Source organism: Mauremys reevesii, linkage group 3, assembly GCF_016161935.1.
Source record: "Mauremys reevesii isolate NIE-2019 linkage group 3, ASM1616193v1, whole genome shotgun sequence".
Taxonomy (NCBI): Eukaryota; Metazoa; Chordata; order Testudines; family Geoemydidae; genus Mauremys; species Mauremys reevesii.
In genome coordinates this window covers 46,682,889-46,695,241 of record NC_052625.1, presented here as the reverse complement: position 1 = coordinate 46,695,241, position 12,353 = coordinate 46,682,889, and positions in this window count along the sequence as shown.

The window sequence follows — 12,353 nt, the reverse complement described above, 5'->3', positions numbered from 1 at the left end:
AGAAGTAATTAATAATAATATGTGCCTAGAAACCCTAGTCATGGACCAAGACTCTGTTGTGATAGATGCTGTCCAAATACAGAACAAAAAGACTCCAGCTCCAAGGAGTTTACAATGCAAGAAGACAAGAGACAACAGATGACTACAGACTGATGAGGGGTGGGGGAAGACAAGGAACTATATCACACAGCTACCACGTCTCACTACAAAAATAGTGTACAAGGAACACTTACCAGACTTCTGGTTGTACAGTGCAATAAACAGAGTGAAACAGTTTTTATTTCCATAGACTCTTACAATTTTGAAGTCTGTTCTTGCACAGCACTCTAATTCAGCATGATCTCCATAAAAGTGGTGGTTCCTGCTGATCTGAAATATTTTTATGTAAGACTGTATGAGGTATTATATCAAATGCTTTAGTCAATGTATATTGTATTGAGGAACTGATCCAAAGTCCACTCAGTCTTTCACTTGAATAAGCTTTTGGATCAGGTCCCTGTTGCAGTCCTGTCTCCAAGTGTGGCCTGGGACCCAGCTACTGGTCTTCAAAGCTGACCCAGGAAGTTAGAGGATAGTTCTGACCCATTACCTCAACAGAAATACTGAAGAGTGATCAATTAAAGGCAAGAATGACTTTTTGTTTTCATGTCCATGTCAAAACTCCCACCAAATTCGATGGGTCTAGTATTTCATTCATTTTTTGTGAGGGGGAAATTTTTATTAAACACCTGCTTGTTAGTCACTGATTCAACACCACCAATTTGTAGGCTACTGAACCATAATCAAAGGTCAAAAATTCCTTGCAACAGATGTCTATTAACTTGCAAACTGTTGCAAGCTAATAGACAGCTACATAGTGGTTTAGGAAGATTCGTCGGATCCTTTCACCATAGATAGAATGATTAAAAGTGATCCACTCAAAAGCCCACCCAAATCAGTTAAAAATGGAAAAACCATGCAACCAGCATGAAGTTTGCAGACATCATTCTGCTCATGTTGTATCCTTCCCCTCCCTTTTGTCTGTCTCTTCTGTCTAAATTTAAGCTTTTCAAGGTAAGGACTGTCTGACTCTGTTTTTACAGGGCCTAGCACTATAAGGTGCTTATCTTGGCTGGTCCCTAGGCAGTCCTGTAATAAACACAATAAGTAGTAACATTTTAATTACTACTACTAACACATATCTACATAATTTATAGTTTTACATTAAAGTCTGAAAGTCTCACTTATTCACTCTTCATTCAGTATTTGGATAGCAATGGAGAGAATTTCCCTAAAATACTCAATTTCGCAAAACCAAATTCAGCCTTTTTCAGTGCTCAAGCTCTAACATGTCATTGAATACTTTCCTATCAGGGCATACGTGCAACTCTCAATAGTGTTAATGGGAGTGACAGTGCATGGCTATACCTCAGAGGAGAGAGAGTGGTCTTAGCACTACCCAATTTTCAAATCAGCAAAATGTCTTTTCTAGTTAACTAGAGTCGAAGGTTCAGAGTACGGAATCCCTGATATATACACTCTCTTTCAGAAATATAGCAGAATTGAATTAGCCATAGTGGTTTAATCATTCATAAAAGAAAAGTTTCCTATCTCAACACAAATGCTCTTGTAATCACTTTGGTAAATAATCTTGAGACAGTTGTATTACACGTTATGGGATAATGGGTTCAAAGTTGTAAACGCTGGAAATCTTTCACCATATAAAATGCTGTTATGAGCATTAACTTGTAATGTGTGTTTGCTGTTGTCATGAGTCCAGGAAGTTTGCATGTGACATGTACCTTAAAGGTGACACATACCAAAGAGTTTGTGTCAAGCACTACAGTACTTGAACCTAAAACACCTACATTCATCCCCCAACCAAAGGTAAAAGTGACACCTACACACAGAGTCTTAGTTTTATATTCATCACGGACTTAGTAAAATGCCTTTGAAATATTAGACAAATTAGAAGGATGTCTTACATTTCTTACAATGTTTCTGCAGTTTTGGGGGTGGTATGGTTTGGAGGATAGAGCGGGTGATGAGCAGACAGAACTCTAGAATTCTGTTAGTGGGTCTGTCGCTAACTTGCTGTGTAACCTTGGGGAAGTTATTTAACCTTTCTGAGACCCAATTTACTCCTCTGCAAATTAGGATACCATTGAAACTTTATACAGATGTGTTGTGAGGCTTAATTCATTAATTTTTTTTGTTCTTTAAGACCCTCAGACAAAAGAGGCTTCATACAACAATTCCAAAGTATGAATAGCATGAAGAAGCTAATACTTGTTCATAGATTTTTTTTTAAGGCTTATTAAAAAGCTCTGATGGATGCTTGGTGATCTTCAAAATCTAACAGAAGTCAATAGTCTCCTGCTCTTAGAAACTTACACCCTGGAATCATAGAATATCAGGGTTGGAAGGGACCTCAGGAGGTCATCTAATCCAACCCCCTGCTCAAATCATCCCAGCCAGGGCTTTGTCAAGCCTGACCTTAAAAACCTAAGGAAGGAGATCCCACCACCTCCCTAGGTAACCTATTCCAGTGCTTCACCACCCTCCTAGTGAAAAAGTTTTTCCTAATATCCAACCTAAACCTCCCCCCACTGCAACTTGAAACCATTACTCCTTGTTCTGTCTCAAAAGAACAATCTAGATCCATCTTCTTTGGAACCCCCTTTCAGGTAGTTGAAAGCAGCTATCAAATCCCCTCTCATTCTTCTCTTCTGCAGACTAAACAATCCCAGTTCCCTCAGCCTCTCCTCATAAGTCACGTGCTCCAGCTCCCTAATCATTTTTGTTGCCCTCCGCTGGACTTTCCAATTTTTCCACATCCTTCTTGTAGTGTGGGGCCCAAAACTGGGCACACTACTCCAAATGAGGCCTCACCAATGTTGAATAGAGGGGAATGATCACGTCCCTTGATCTGCTGGCAATGCCCCTACTTATACAGCCCAAAATGCTGTTAGGCTCCTTGGCAACAAAGGCACACTGACTCATATCCAACTTCTTGTCCACTGTAACCCCTAGGTCCTTTTCTGCAGAACTGCTCCCTAGTCATTCGGTCCCTAGTCTGTAACAGTGAATGGGATTCTTCCGTCCTAAGTGCAGGACTCTGCACTGGTCCTTGTTGAACCTCATCAGATTTCTTTTGGTCCAGTCCTCTAATTTGTCTAGGTCCCTCTGTATCCTATCCCTACCTTCCAGTGTATCTACCACTCCTCCCAGTTTAGTGTCCTCTGCAAACTTGCTGTGAGTGCAGTCCACTCCATCCTTCAGATCATTAATGAAGATATTGAACAAAACCGACCCCAGGACCACTTGAAACCGGCTGCCAACTAGACATGGAGCCATTGATCACTACCCGTTGAGCCTGACGATCTAGCCAGCTTTCTATCCATCTTATAGTCCATTCATCCAGCCCATACTTCTTTAACTTGCTGGCAAAAATACTGTGGGAGACCGTACCAAAAGCTTTGCTAAAGTCAAGGAATAACACATCCACTGCTTTCCCCTCATCCACAGACCCAGTTATCTCCTCATAGAAGGCCATTAGGTTAGTCAGGCATGACTTGCCCTTGGTGAATCCATGCTGACTGTTCCTGATCACTTTCTTCTCTAAGTGCTTCAGAATTGATTCCTTGAGGACCTGCTCCATGATTTTTCCAGGGACTGAGGTGAGGCTGACTGGCCTGTAGTTCCCTGGATCTTCCTTCTTCCCTTTTTTAAAGATGCACACTACAGTAGCCTTTTTCCAGTCATCCAGGACCTCCCCCATTTGCCATGAGTTTTCAAAGATAATGGCCAATGGCTCTGCAATCACATACACCAACTCCTTTAGCACCCTCAGATGCAGCACATCTGGCCCCATAGACTTGTGCTTGTCCAGTTTTTCTAAATAGTCCCAAACCACTTCTTTCTCCACAGAGGACTGGTCACCTTCTCCCCATACTGTGCTGTCCAGTGCAGCAGTCTGGGAGCTGATCTTGTTTGTGAAGACAGAGGCAAAAAAAATCATTGAGTACATTAGCTTTTTCCACATCCTCTGTCACTAGGTTGCCTCCCTCATTCAGTAAGGGGCCCACACTTTCTTTGATTTTCTTCTTGTTGCTAACATACCTGAAGAAACCCTTCTTGTTACTCTTAACATCTCTTGCTAGCTGCAACTCCAAGTGTGATTTTTTTTTTTTTTTTTTTTGCCTTCCTGATTTCACTCCTGCATGCCTGGACAATATTTTTAAACTCCCTGGTCATTTGTCCAATCTTCCACTTCTTGTAAGCTTCTTTTTTGCATTTAAGATCAGCAAGGATTTCACTGTTAAGCCAAGCTGGTCGCCTGCCATATTTACTATTCTTTCTACACATCAGATGGTTTTTTTTCCTGCAACCTCAATAAGGATTCTTTAAAATACAGCAATCTCTCCTGGACTCCTTTCCCCCTCATGTTTTCCCAGGGGATCCTGCCCATCAGTTCCCTGAGGGAGTCAGTCTGCTTTTCTGAAGTCCAGGGTCTGTTCCTTTCTTCCTTGTGTCAGGATCCTGAACTCGACCATCTCATGGTCACTGCCTCCCAGATTCCCATCCACTTTTACTTCCCCTACTAACTCTTCTCTGTTTGTGAGCAGCAGGTCAAGAAGAGCTCTGCCCCTAGTTGGTTCCTCCAACACTTGCACTAGGAAATTGTCCCCTACGCTTTCCAAAAATTTCCTGGACAGAGTATGCTGTATAAATCACCCTGTAGAAAAACAGCTTGGTATGAAGGGAAATTAAAGATAAAGGCCAGTGTTTTATTTGCTTATCACATGTTGATGTGGCATCCTCACTTCCCACCCCCTAGATTAAGATGGAGGTATATGGGCATATGTTCTGTGCCTCAGCTCCAGGAGTCACATTATTTCTCAGCTTTCATGTAAAAAAAATATTGTTTCTAGCCTTCATGATTGCAAACAGAACCTTCAAAATGTGAACAGTATAAGCCAATGCAGTGATATCTGCAGACAGCATGAAACACTACATGCACGGAGCTGCTTCCACACTGCTCACATCTTACTCAGAGACCCATTGCTCTGGCAGCTCACTGTCACTTCTCTAGCAAGGGACTCTATGTAATGGTGGCCCTTGCTGCAGACAGCTCACTGTGTTGGGGTGGTATTGGGAAAGGGTGCTGACTGTTGAGAGCCTCGGGTGAGGGGATGCAGATTCCTTCTCCCAAATGACATTCCTTGGCCGGGATCTGTGGTCTGAGGAGGCCCAGCTTGTCCAAAGGGGAGTGGAGGCAGCTTCTCCACAAGCCCAGCAGTTCAGTCTTGTGGGTAGTGCCCACTCTTGCCACCTCAGGAGCGGTAGAGCCAGTGTGGGGGTATGGCCAAAACACAGGGATGAGGCTAAGGGGTTCCCTATGGGGGATTTGCCTGGCCCAGACTGCCTTAATTCAGCCCTGCCCAGATCTACTGAGTAGACCAGTTTGGCAGAGAGTCTCCAGCATGTAGCTGATACAGATCTAGGGTCAGTCTTAGCACACCCCCTTTTCTGCGTATGATACATCAAGCTTGCCTTCAAGCAGGCAGAAAGTGTGATTAAGAAAGAAAGTTGTTTGTCAATGATGTCCTGTATCTGTTTAATGGGAAAATGCTCTGAATACCCTTGAGATGACTGTAGGCTTTGCCAGTTTAACCAGTGAGAGTCAGCAGCAGGAGAGAAAATTGAGGAAACAGTGTCAAGGTGAAAAAAGCAAATGACTCTGAATGAGGTAGGGAGGAATTGTCCAGAAGAACTCAGCTAGACCCCAAAATTAACCTAATTCCCTATTTAATATCTGCAGAGTCTACAAATACCTGCTAGTCAAATGGCTTTCTGCATTTCCAGTTGGTATAATAGGTTATATCCCCTGTTGTCATGGCCTATTTTTCAGTGACCCACTTCTGAGAACTGCTTTGAAACAAACCATCCTGATTTTTTTCTTTAAATGTATCTAAATAATGAATAATTACCAAAAGGCCACAATGTCAATCCACACTCAAGCCTCTTATATTATTGTATAATAGCCATATTGTGTGATTTTTCATAGGCTTCCAGTAAAAAGATAAAAACCAATAATTGGCAGCCTGTATATTTTCAGCTTCCAAGATTAGACATGAAACTGGAGATCAGAGGCCAAAGCGTAACAAGTTTGTAAAGTTAGTGAGCTTTCAAATAAGAGGCTAGAAGAAACCTAACTTGTAGCCTTTCCAGTCAACTCCTCTGCATTCCTGTGTGCTCATCTGCTGCTCTTTGGATTTTCACGCTTATACTAAACAAGTCCTACAAAAGACACACGGTAGCTGAAGAAAGGAGATTAGGAGGCCCCCAGGGGAGAATTGAGGTACTTGCATAGAGTAGATTGGCAGCCTAGAGATAACTGGAGGAGGAAAAGAGAAGATTAGAGAGGCCCAAGCTAGCTAGAGACCAGCAACCAGAGGACAGTGGCTGAGTAAACTAACCAAAAGCTGCAAAGCAGCTGGATGTTCAGAGCCCTCGGGGCTAGGCACTAGCCCTAATGTGGTTGCAAAGGGGAGATAAGAGGCTTGGAGATCATGTTTGCTGTGGCACTACTGAATAACTCAAAATATATCGCAGCAGCTATCCACTGAATTCAACAGCAGTTTATCACTTTCCCAAAAGGATCAGTAGTTACTTTGTGTGGGTATTTTGCCAGAAGTACAGTAACCATGTTGTTCAACGCTCTTTTCTTTTTTCCCAAGAGTCTGTCCAGATAGCTGTTAAAATACAGAAAACAGAGGTGCTGGTTTAGCAGTGGGTTAGTTCTGTAGTCTTGCCTGTGGAGGCCTAGGTTCAGATCAAGTTTAGGAGGATGTAAGTGAAATGGGCATGGAGGTGTTAAAGCCATCAAAGATGGCCACATTCCCTCTTCCCACACATCAAAGTGGACTTGTACCTCCCATTCAAGTTAATGAGACTGGAGCTTAGATATCAGTGTGAACGCAGACCTTGGAGTTGATGGAATAATGAGCCTCTCATTCTATATGGATAGTAGGCCACCAGGCTGTTGCTAGTGCTTGTTGTATTTCATGTTCTTAGTCCTTAAATTACAAGCAGCACTGATTCAAAAATAATGAAAAGTGAGCATGTGCTGTGGTCTTTATAGAAATATATGGCTTTCACTCTGACACCCGTCTGCCCAGCTTAGTCAGACACGTAAAAATAGATGTATAGCAGGGCCTTGTGGGTCTGATGACAGAGGTACTACCTATTGTGTGTTTGCACTACAACATTAAGAGTAGGAGGAAATCACATTGACACAATTGCACTCCAAATAACTGTTTATTAATTATGTATAAACATTCAATGCCTAACTACATACATCTCTACACTTCTCTGGCAGTACTCTGATGGCTTCTGCAACTGAAGATCAGGAGGCCTGCTAGTGGGCCCACAAACTATTTAAAGGGACACTACCCAACTCCTGTACACCACCCCACTTCTCAAGGGACAGGTTAGAGGGGTGTATGAGATGGGGAAGATGTAGCTGGATGTGACACCACAGTGAAAAGTGATCAATATTTGTATTTTTCATTGAGATTGGAGTAATAGCTCTCAGCTGCTGAATGCAATATAAGGCATTTCTCTGTTCTGCTGCCTCTCTTTCAGTCAATGGAGTTACTGTTGGCAATAACAGTGGAAACTACTTCCACTTTGCAAAAGGAACATGCTTTCATTCTTTTTTTTAATGGTGTGTTGTCCAGAGGCCACGTTTAGCTTGGCTATTCTTTGCCTTGTGTGTGTGTCGCATACAAAGAAGCTCCCTCTTTCCATGCAGTAATGAGCATGGAAATGTGCAAGAGAAGTTGGCTTGTAAGAAACCACAGGAAACTGAACTACTACGTTGAAAGAGTTCTGTCAGATAGAATCCTTGTTGTTTCTCTTGGTCCCCTGCTGCTACTTGTCTCAGATGATTATCTTTTGGCCAATACAGAGTGCCTGAGAGTTCCATTATCAAAACTAAATATAACTGCTACTTGTGGATTGCAAACATAACGTGAGCACTAGAGACATTGAGCTCTGTAAGCAAGAGGTAGAACTTTGCCTTAATGCTCTACAGTCTTCTCATTGTGCCAGGACAACAAATTTTCACTTGCTAAGGGTGAGTGATGAACTACTGTATAGCTTCCACGGCAGGATTGCCAACTGTTCTAGTGGCAGCCCAATTCTGTGCCACACAGAGGAGATCAGAATTAAGAGCCAAATTCTCTGCTGGTGAAAATGGGCAAAAGTCAGTTGAAGTCAGTGCACAATCACATATTTCTACCAGAAGGGGATTCAGCCCTAAATTCTTGCACTCAGGACCTGAATTCCTTACTTCCTGGGCTAGTAAAGGCTGAAAGACTGAAGAGAGTCTGTTTAGTTTCTTGAGAATTATCCAAGGAACCTCCCCACATGTGACTGTTCTCCAGCTAACCCAAAATTTTCATGGACAGGCTTTGAAGGAGCTGTATCCTGCCCTTATGACAGGGAAATGGCATATCCATTCTATAGTCGTACAGGACTTCACAGTTGTCAGTAGGAAGATAAGGTAGGGCCTTCTACCCCAAAAACCCAGCCCCTGCTGCTTGTTCTAAAGGGGAACCTCTACTAGCTGTAGTGGTATTAGGGCTTACAACAGGCTCTAGAGGGGGAACAAATCATATTGCAACAACCTAATATTCTCCTTCTTTCATAAGGCTTTTGATACTGTCTCACATGGCCTTCTCATAAACTAGGGAAATACAGGCTCGATGAACCTACTATAAGATGTGTGCACAAGTGGTTGGAAAACTATACTCAGATAATTGTTCACACTCAAGCTGGAAGGGCATATTGAATGGGGTCCTGTGGATTTGGGTCTGGTTCTATTCAATATCTTCATAAATGATTATAAATATATTCTCTATGCCATTTCCCAAAGGTTGCAGATGATACCAATTTGGGGAGGGGGTGCAAGTGCTTTGGAGGACAGGACTAGAATTCAAAATGATCTTGACAAACTGGAGAAATGGTCTCCAATAAATAGGATGAATAAGGACAAATGAATAAGGAATTCAGATAAGGACAAATGCAAAGTACTATAGTTTGGAAGAATAATCAATTGCTCACATGCAAAATGGGAAAGGACTGCTTAGGAAGAAGTAGTACTGTAGAAAAAGATCTGGGGCTTATAGTGGATCATAAACTATATATAAGTCAAGTGTAATGTTGCCAAAAAAGCGATCATTCTGGGACGAATTAGCAGGGGAGTTGTAAGCCAGACACGAAGAGTAATTCTTCCTCTCTACTCAGCATAGATAAGGCCTCAAGTGGAGTATTGTGTCCAGTTCTGGGCACCACATGTTGGGAAAGATGTGGACAAATTAGAGAAAGTCCAGCAAAGAGCAACACAAATAATCAAAGGTCTAGAAAACATGACCTACAAGGAATGATTGAAACAACTGTTTGTTTAGTCTGGAGAAAAGAAGACTGGAGGGGGAAGGGTTGAGGGGCAATAACAGTCTTCAAGTATGATAGAGGAGGGTGATGAACTGTTATCCCTAACCAGTGAGGACAGGACAAGAAGTAATGAGCTTAAACTGCGGCAAGGGAGAGTTAGGTTAGACATTAGGAAAACTTCCTATCTGTAAGAGCAGTTAAGCACGAGACAGATTCCTTAAGTAGGTTGTAGAATCTCAATCACTGGAGGTTTTTAAGAACAGGGTAGACAAACACTTGTCAGGGATGATCTAGGTAATACCTGCCTCAGTGCAGGGGGCTGGACTAGATGAACTGTCAAGGTCCCTTCCACTCCTACATTTCTATGACACAGACACTTCAGTAGATCTGATATTCCATCCAGCAGAGAGCAGAGTTCAGGTGGTACATAGACATGAGCTCCTAAGTAACACCTGGTCTGTCCAACCAAGGCTGGCCTTGGGAGGGGATGTAATAAAAAAAAAATGAGGAGAAATCACAGAAAAGCTGCCAGCACCATAGCAAATCCCTGCAAAAGACTGCTGAGCATCCATGTTATTAATTTGAGTGAGTGCACACCACTACTAGCGTGATGAGATGTCCCAATTTTATTGGGGCAATCCTGATATTTAGGGCTTTGTCTTGTATAGGTGCCTATTACCCCACTCGATTTTTCATACTTGCTGCCAGGTCACCCTGACCACTTCACACTGCTGAATACAATCTTAACTGTTGAACTGAGAGGCACAGGGTCTATTCTGCTAAGAATCATTGTCCTTTAGCTCGGAGGAGGGGAGATGACTATGGCTAGATCTTCACTGACAAGAAGGGTGTGTTTTTACAGTGGAATAACTAACCCATGCTAGCTATCTTGCTGTAAAACCATAATGGAGACAAAGCCCTATAGTTTTAGTGCAAGATAAACTAGGTGAGGTCAACCACCAGCACGGCTGGGGTGTGATAATGCTGACCTTGCCTAGCTACTTTGCAGTAAACACCACAAGTGCCTTGTCTCAACTTATGACTTTACAACAAGCTATAACTATTGCATGTTTGTTACCTTGCTGCGGGGGAGGACCACCTTTGTGTCAGTGAAAACAAAGCCCTATGTAGCTGAAGAGGTCAGCATTACAGGTTTACTCCAGCAGATGGCTGGCTTGGTCTCCTCCAGCCATTAATCATATGGCTCCCATGTCTGCAACTTCACAGGCTGCATCCTGCTGTAAATAACACAGGACTTTAATGTCATGTCAAACATCCCGATCTGCAGAAAGAATAGCAAATATGGCAGGCAACAGCTTGGCTTAACAGTGAAATCTTTGAACTTAAACTCAAAAAGGAAGCTTACAAGAAGTGGAAATTTGGACAGATGACTAGGGAGGAGTATAAAAATATTGCTCAAGCATGCAGGGGTGTAATCAGGAAGGCCAAAGCACACTTGGAATTGCAGCTAGCAAGGGATGTGAAAGGTAACAAGAAGGGTTTCTACAGGTATGTTAGCAACAAGAAGAAAGTCAAGGAAAGTGTGGGCCCCTTACTGAAGGGGGGAGGCAACCTAGTGACACATGATGATGTGGAAAAAGCTGAAGTACTCAATGCTTTTTTTGCCTCGATCTTCACAGACAAGGTCAGCTTCCAAACTGCTGCACTGGGCAACACAGTATGGGAAGGAGGTGAGCAGCCCTTAGTGGTGAAAGAACAGGTTAAGGACTATTTAGAAAAGCTGGACATGCATAAGTACATGGGCCCAGATCTAATGCAGCTGAGGGTGTTGAGGGAGTTGGCTGAGGTGATTACAGAGCCATTGGCCATTATCTTTGAAAATTTGTGGTAATTGGGGGAGGTCCTGGACAATTGGGGGAAGGAAAGAAAGAGAACCCAGGGAACTAGAGACTAGTCAGCCTCACTTCAGTCCCCGGCAAAATCATGGAGCAGATCCCCAAGGAATCCATTTTGAAGCACATAGAGGAGAGGAAGGTGATCAGAAACACTCAACATGGATACACCAAGGGCAAGTCATGCCTGACCAACCTGATTACCTTCTATGATGAGATAACTGGCTCTGTGGATATGAGGAAAGCGGTGGATGTCCTATATCTTGACTTTAGCAAAGCTTTTGATACAATCTCCCAGAGTATTCTTGCCAGCAAGTTAAAGAAGTATGGATTGGATGAATGGACTATAAGGTGGATAGGAAGCTGGCTAGATTGTCAGGCTCAATGGGTAGCGATCAACGGCTCGATCTCTAGTTGGCAGCTGGTATCAAGTGGAGTGCCCCAAGGTTCAGTCCTGGGACTGGTTTTGTTCAACATCTTTATTAATGAACTGAATCAGGGATTGGCAACCTTTGGCATGCAGCGCGCCAGGGAAACCCCCTGGTGGGCTGGGCCAGTTTGTTTACCTGCCACGTCTGCAGGTTCAGCCAATCGCACTCCCACTGGCCGCTGTTTGCCATCCCAGGCCAATGGGGGCTGTGGGAAGGGCGGCCAGCACATCCCTCAGCCCACGCCACTTCCTGCAGCCCCCATTGGCCTGGAGTGATGAACTGCAGCCAGTGGAAGCTGCGATCGACTGAACCTGCAGATGTGGCAGGTAAACAAACTGGCCCAGCCCACTAGGGGGTTTCCCTAGCATGCTGCATGCCAAAGGTTGCTGGTCCCTGATCTGGATGATGAGATGAATTGCACCCTCAGCAAGTTCACAGATGACACTAAGCTGGGGGGAGAGGTAGATACACTGGAAGGTAGGGATAGGGTCCAGAGTAACCTAGACAAATTGGAGGATTGGGCCAAAAGAAATCTGAGGTTTAACAAGGACAAGTGCGGAGTCCTGCACTTCAGAAGGAAGAATCCCATGTGCCGCTACAGGCTGGGGACTGACTGGCTAAGCAGCAG